Source organism: Cariama cristata, unplaced genomic scaffold (assembly GCF_000690535.1).
Source record: "Cariama cristata isolate BGI_N322 unplaced genomic scaffold, ASM69053v1 scaffold4407, whole genome shotgun sequence".
In the NCBI taxonomy this organism is placed as follows: domain Eukaryota; kingdom Metazoa; phylum Chordata; class Aves; order Cariamiformes; family Cariamidae; genus Cariama; species Cariama cristata.
Genome location: NW_009625960.1, coordinates 8,824 through 16,943, shown reverse-complemented (window position 1 = coordinate 16,943; position 8,120 = coordinate 8,824). Strand labels below are relative to the sequence as shown.

Here is an 8,120-nt window from a genome sequence, read left to right as displayed (position 1 = left end):
GGTGTGGAAACAAACACCAAACTCACCAGCAACATGAATTTATTTTGAGTAGGAAAATTATCCTTTAGTTCTGCATCTTGACAGAGCATAACCACATTAGTCTTGTACAAGGAGATCTCTTTAAAGTTTGGGTTTATTCTGAAACATCCTAAAAATGCACCTTTGTGATACTAACATTTCAGTCATTCCTGAATTGAATACACACTTTGTGTGTATAATACTGGTTAAAAAGTATTGTTGCCATCACCACTAGAAAAAAAAAAAAATCCAAAAATCAAGTCCATTTCGCTTCTCCTCCAGTTAAGAGCTACCAAGCTGAATTGCTCTGTCACGCACCTCTGTCAAACCGTGCTGGGTCACATTTTACTCTGCGACCTTTTGCAAATTCCTGTTCTCCAAATGGGTTGGAGAGGTGTATTTAAGGGGACTTAGTCCAGCAATTGGTATTTGGGCAACAGTTCTGTTGATCACACTCTGGAGGGACCAAAAGCACAGCAAATCTGTCCTTGTGCCGTCTGAGCTGTGATAATGAATGTGAAGTTTAGCTGGTGTCTAAAAAGCATAGAGTAGCACAGGAATATGAAAACAAATGCACTAGATCAGACTCAAGGCCCAGCTAGCTACATATTCTACCTCCAAGAATGGAGAAAGACAGATGGACAGATGCCAATACAAACAGGATAAGCCTGTCTAATATTTTTCTGGAGTACTATCCCAGCTTCCAACAGTTTGCAGCTGAGAGCCTTCCAAAATAAGTAGATATGGGTTTAAGTCTTTTTTTTTTTTTTAATTCATGGTTCATCTTTACAGCATGAGAGAATTGAGAGGTAAGTTATGTGACACTTCCCAAATCAACTGCTTAGGAGTAAGACACACAGAAAATCTTTGCCAGTTTCAGGGGCTTAGACTAAGCAGGCACTTTCAACTTACTTAATTACAATAAACAAGAACAAACAAACAAAATATCTGCGAGGATTTTGAACAACATTACAATATTTTAACAAGCGATCTCAAAAAAATCAAATCCTATTAATCAGGCTTCTAAAACATATGGTCCTTAAAACAAAGTATTAAAAGATGTGAACAATAAAGTAGAAGTAATTCAAAGTAATCCCATTATTCGTCCTCTGTTTGCAAGTCTGATTAACAGCAGAGTCATTGTTTCCCACTCTTCCTCAGAATGATTAGGATTTTTTTTTCCGATTAAAACTAAAAATTATCACAAAATAACCTAAGTCTATATTAAAAAAAACCTACACACACCAAATACATCGCTAAATCCAGCATGGAAAAAAAAAATACTGGGTCTAATGCACTCATATAATCTTTTCCATTTGTGTCCAGAAAGGCAAACACCCGTTTGCAGATGGATCACCTATGATACAAAACAGACAGCAGGGAAGATTTAGGAGATCTTCATAAGCAGCAGAAATGAAGATCAAGTTCCTTGTACAGCACCAGAAAGAACCCCCTGCTTGTGTAGCTGTGCTGCAGTAGGACAGTAATTGGCACCATGGGCTGGGAAAAGAAATTAAAAGCTCCCACTGGTTCTCATAATTTATTTCTGAATAAAGGAGCCAACTGCTGGAAGGTTATAACAATATTTGCTTTATTTTATATATAAAATAACACTTACAAAAATTAAATTTCATGTGGTTAGGATTGTAGGTTATACTCCATACACTAAGTATTTCACTCTGGGAAGAAATACTGGCCAGAAAGCACCAATCCTAAGGCAGCAGACTCTGTTCTGGAATGGGTCTTGGGCCAAGCAAAAGGAGCTTTGGGGACTTTACAGGTGACTTTCTGCAAGATAGAGTGAAGCAGAGGTACAATATTATCTTAATATTTACTGCCAAAATGAAGCAAGTTCTTAAAAGATGATAGTCCCTAAATAAGTAAGGGCAATTCTCAGAGACCTCAACCATAGCACCATCTCCCTTTAAATCAATGGGTATCTCTTTTCAGAGTCTCCTTCCTGAAGTTTTGCATTTACACAAATCATCTTTCGGTCCTAAAGCAGTACTGAGACTACACCGACAGCACATACCACTACACCATCAGAAACGACTCGGTCAGTTAGGCCGCAAATGCAACGCAGCTATAATACCCTCGAGTCAATTTACCATGCTGGTTTAGAGAGCGCTCCAGGTTTTTTTCCTACACAGGACTATCGAGCAATGTAAATGTATTCTGACTGGCCTCAAAAATTCACTTTTGTAAAGAAAAGAAGTTGCATAAACAGATCAAAGTTGTGCTCTCAGGGAATTTACCAGCAGAAATGTGTACCACATAAGACCACCACTGATACACTAATGCACTGCTGTGGTGATTGACTGATTTCTTGGAAAGAAGAATTGTTTTTTCAATCGCAGAAACAATTTTTTTCTAAATTATAATGAAAAAAAGTACTTCTTTTACATCATTGAAGTAGTATTTGGACATCTGCATTTCTGCCAATTAATTTCCTCACATAAGCAAATTCTCTGCCTTTTTACATTAAAGTTTTCTGGTTTGATGGCTCAGCCGAAAGGAAAAATTGACACAACTTGCATACTCAAATGACGTCTGACCAGAAGTTTTTCAGGGCGAGACACAAATCTGTTTAGATGTCTAGAAAGAAATCCGGTATCTTGGACTCATGAGATAATAAAAACCTACTTCTTCCACATTAAATTTTTTCCAAATATCAAATTGTAGAAATTCTGCTTGCAAACATGGTATAATACAAACAGAGATTCCAACTGTCACATCAGAGTCTTTAGATATTTTATTCATACGGTGAATGCAAGAAGGAAGGAATGATAGTTTGAAAGACTGTCCTACTCCCTGGCAGCACAGAGACAACTAGCTCCTTGGCTTTGATTTACATCAAGTAAACTTCCAGTCATAACTTTTTAACTTCTGTATGAGACTATTGCCCTACAGTATTTAACCCTTGTGGTTTATAAATTAAAACTGTTCCCAATTCTTGCAGAAATTCATATTGAGAATTAATCTTGTCCTAAAAGCATCGCTACATTTGATTATATATTGATGGCCACCTCAGATATCAGAGTAACTACATGAGAAGCATAATAACCTCTTCAAGCTCCTGCTGCATGCCATAAAGCTCGTTCTTTACTGCAACAGGAACCAGTTACCAATCTTTGCAAACATGTGGTTTCCACTGAGAATTACAAAGCAGCATATCAGCACAGGGCAGAAAAGCACTCAAGTACTCAATTAATATCTCTCTAAAAACGGCAAGGTCATCCTGTAACCTATCCTCCTCAAAATCAGACCATCATTAAGTTTGATTATTAAATTTCTTTCACATATTGATCCTGAGGTGTACCACAAACAACTGACACCACTTAGTTCAGTATTTGAAGAAGTCAGTAGTTACATGCTGGCTCGCTCCAAACCCCCGAGTATCTTAATAATTGTGCCTGTTCTCCTGATCTGTATAATTGTCTACTCCTTCATTTTTAATTCTGCTAGCATCTTACTCTTAATAACATAAGGCAGCAAATTCTGTAGAATATTAAAAGGCAAAATTTTCTCTGCAATGCCCTACCAATTTTAAATATCCAGTCTTCCAGCTTCATGGGATGCCTTTATTTACTACTCTTGAGAAAGAAAATGGCTAATAGTATATTTGTATCACTTATTATTCTGTATGCTGCTCTTCTATTCCCAATTACTTACCTCTCTGAAAACCAAAGACAATCCACTTCTCCGACTGTCATGTCTGAACACTTATTATTTTAATTACTAGCTCCCAAAGTTTTCCTTCATATTGCTTTTCCTAACACTCTCATTCTCTGAATATCAAGTAGCATTTTGGCTACTTCTACACATTAAGCAAGGATTTTTTTTTTTTTTAATGCTTTCACATACTATCAGGATGTTCATTTAAGAATTGCTATGTGAAGATGTACAGAATGCTTTAGGAAGAGATGGTTAGATAGCCACAACAGTTCCTTCTGATCATAGCACCTTTTTTTTTTTTTCAGGAAAAAACCTGAGATTTCCAAGCTATGTTTCATATGCAATGTTTTTCACCTGTAGATTGTTCTTCTCCCAACTCTCTTCAGTTGTCCACATAATTTTTGAAATACGGTACCCAGAAGCAGACTTAGCCTTCCAACTGAGACCTTACCAATGTGGAGCAGGGCAGAGAAGCAGTCATTTAGGCCATATTCGTCTTTATATAATCCAGTATGATACTAGTCTTTCATCTAACAATATGACATCATTGACTTGTGCTCAACTTCGACCATGCCCCACCATCATCACCAAGTCTTCTGAGAACCCTTCTCTAACCCAGTGTTCCCCATACTACATTAAAAGGACTTGATGATTTCTGATAAGCACAGTACCTTTGACTTGCTCCAACCTTTAATTCTACCCTTGCTCTTTTATTTGTGTACACAAGTCGGTCAAGGTCATTTTTATTCTAATCTTGCTGCATAGATTTACTCCCTTCCAGCTTTGCAGGGAGCTCTCAGGTCATTAAAGTGCAGCTTTTACACCAGGAGTTCATCTCATGACTGCCCACAGGGCTGTCCTGGCACAGGGACTGTTGGGAATGCTTTAAATCCCTGGCTTTGGGAAGAAAAACCTGAGAGAGTTGCTGAGGCCAGCCCTCCATGACTCTTCCAAGAGTCAGCCACACCCCCAGAAACCGTTTTAAAGGAGAGTACAAGGCTGTAAAGAAAGTGATGTCTTCTATCTGTAAACCAGCTCCAGATTCCCCCTGCCCCTCAACTTTAAAACTCACAACAAATGCCCTTTAGCTCATGATCACATGATGATTTGGGGCTCATCTACATTCTAGTCCATCACTTAATTTGAGAAAAAGAATATCCAGCAACATCAGTTCTGAAGTATTGCCTTCCATGTCAATCATGAAATACCAATAGTTTGTCTTTACATAACATGAGAGCCAAGATATCAGGGAATTTCTGATCACTCTTGAACAATTTTTTTATTATTTCTTATACATCACGTTTCCCTAGCTTGTCTAGGAAAGCATTACTCAAAAGTGTAAAAAACTTTACTACAGTCAAAATATACAGCACAAGGTTTATTACCCTGTTATAGATAGGTAATTATATTGTACCAATAATGATTTGTCTCCACAAATCCAGTTTGCTACTCAACTCCTGAAAAACTGTTCTCAGACTATTTTATCTCTAGATCCCAATTACTAACTTCTCTTAACTGCCTACTCACAGACAACTTCAAGCTACCAAGAAAATGACAAAGTAAGTCTTTAATCTGTCCATCTTCCAACTGCATAATGTAAAAACTAACAAATTGGAGAGGCTTGATTTTCTTTTCCAATGCTGGAAGGCTCTACTCTTATCAAATCAAGCTCAGGTAGAAGCTTCTTTTTCCCCCCCTCCAAATGCTTCATTCAATCACTGTCAGCACTGAAGTTCATACCTCAAGGCTTGCAACCCTGTGATTTTTGTGTTTACTTAAGAGAGGTATAACTTTCAGTTTTCCAGACCTGCCTCCTTGTTCTTAAATCACGTTAAGGACTACTGGAAGCACGACACCCAGTTTGTTCTGACAATGTCTCTTTTGACATACCAGTCTCCAACAGTGCAGAATTTTCAATTATTAGAAAACAATACATCTGTTGAAAATTTCTCTATAAACATCTTTTACTGAAGACTGGTACCAAGATATCAATCTTCTTTTTTGCAGTTTCCAGCTTCCTTAATTTCCTCATTCTCCAAATTATTGCTGCTTTTAATATATTTAAAAGACTGTCATAACTTTTTAAATTCTCAGTTAATTGTCCTAATTCCAATTTCATTCTGCACATCATCCTGCTTGCATTAGCTATTTGGCTCAACCAGCCTATGCATTTTGCTATGCAGGCCTTTTTTGTGCTCCCCGCCTCCCCTCCAATTTGTTGTGCCTAGTTTTAAGGTCATTTTGCCTTTTTTAAATAACAAACAAAAAAATCCTCTTTTTAGTAATTTTGGGTCACAGAATTTACTCACTTTTGAGCAGATCAATGATCAAGACCATTTCTATAGTTGCTATTATCTAGTGACAACTGCAACCACTGCTTCAGTCAGCTTCTGAACACAACTTGTATGCTATCAATAAATAATTCACAGTATCAAGAAGTTACTTTTGCCAAATTATACAGTATTATGAAATGCACACCATTTTTTTTAATTAGAAGCTCTCATTTTGTCAGCAGGTAATCTATGAATTTGTACCAAGTAATTATATCCAGACTACAACCATCTAGAAACCACAAGAACATCAATCGTAAGGAGCAGGAGTGGGTATGAAGACACAGACACTTCAATTTTATAGGCCAGAAAAATTTGGTAAGAGGAAGTCCACAAACCGCACCTAATCCAAGGCAGTTCTGCATCTTACCACAGTCAGTTCACAAACTAGAGGATCTGAAGAACAGTTTGGCTAGCCTTTGCCCAGCAAAGCACACTGCAGTTGGCTTTTCTTTCCTGTTGTGAAAACACTAGAGACGAAGTAGGATACGCATCAAAACTATACCATTACGTCTTCTCAGGAGAAGCCGCTACAAATTAGCAGTACAAAACACGATGTATTGGGAAGCACCAAATACTGGTTCTTTTGACTTGTTATTCACTTTTATGTAGACAGGTGAAGAACTACTTTCCTTATCACAGATCCATCAGAATCACTCAAGAGACACATAAGATTTACTTATTATTTGTGAAGAAAAGTGTTAATTTATGGATCCTAAGGACTTTATGTACATTAAATAAAAGCTACGTATACAACAATTGCAGATTCAGACCCATATGAAACTCTGGTGACACACAACACTTCTTCTATCAAACTTTTGCCATTCTTTCCACCTAATTCTTGCCTTTTTACAACAATATCGTTTGCCAGCAAACAAATTAACAGTTTGGTAGAGTCAAAGTATTTGTAAACTCAGAGTTAAAACTAAGTTCTTTGTGGTAGAGACTGCAAATCCTCAAGAATCTGTTACAGTAACACATTAATACAGTAACACATTAATAAAAATACCAATCCCAAAAATCTTTGCTTCATAGTTTCTTTTGGTCGAACTAAGATTATTTCTAAGATCTTCTATGACTATCTTTATGTATTCATTTTCTTTCATGCATAAATACACGAAAAAGTCTTTACAGCAATAACATTTCTTTAAAAGGCAGGAAAATAAGCATCGCATCCATATTTTAAGAAATGAAATAACAGAAAATAAAATACTGAAACGAGACTTTGTAATGTCATGAGCAACATACAAAGCAACCTGCACACGATACAAAGTATTACTTCCTAGAAAAGGAAGAGACAAAAAAAAACTGAGGAACACTATCTTTGGTAAAACCTGTACACCAGAGGAGAGTAAGCACAATTCACTCAAATTAGCACAGCAAGGGGATGGGGCAGAAACTTGAGAGGAGTAGCTTCCATCGTTCAAAAATAAACTACAAAATTCTTTCGAGACATATTGCCTTCAGAGGCTTTCAGAAAAGATGGGAAAAAGTGCTTTGATTTGAAAACAATGTTGTCCTTTTAAACAGTGCCCCCTCCTGCTCAGAAATAAACTGTTACTCTCAGTCGAAGCGCTACACAGATCACACTGCCTTGTCACCTGCACATGATCTACTTTAACCGGCCAATTTTCAAAAACTAAACGAAATTTCCAATTTTCAGCAGCTAAACAAAAAATAAAATTTCAAAACACACTTGAAAAATTCCAGTTGTGAGATTACATGCACAAGCAAATGTGAAAAACGTTGTGGTAACTAGCCACTGACCAACCTCACAGTGTATTTAAACAAAGAGATTCTCAGTAAGCCCTGAATATAATTGCTTTTCTGCTCTTGTCTTCTTCAGACATTTGTCACACAAATGTCTGTCACAACAGACTAAAAAGCTATTTGGTTCTTATTAAATCACACCAATACCCAGTAACTAAAAAAAAAAAAAAAAGGCCAATTTATTCTTCAGAAATTCAGAGGCATAACAGCTTTGTAACTAAGATTTTAAACCAGTCTAAAAATATCTGTAATTTCTATGTTTTATAGTAATTGTATTTTAACTGTAGACTTTGCATGCACGGATCCTTTAATTTTAACACTTGATCA

General features: G+C 36.7%; 1 protein-coding gene across 1 annotated transcript in view; it reads right to left on the bottom strand.

Annotated features, from left to right (window-relative positions):
• Positions 1-8,120, bottom strand: part of SUGCT (succinyl-CoA:glutarate-CoA transferase) — a 135,542-nt gene that overhangs the window by 119,476 nt on the left and 7,946 nt on the right. The window lies entirely within an intron of this gene.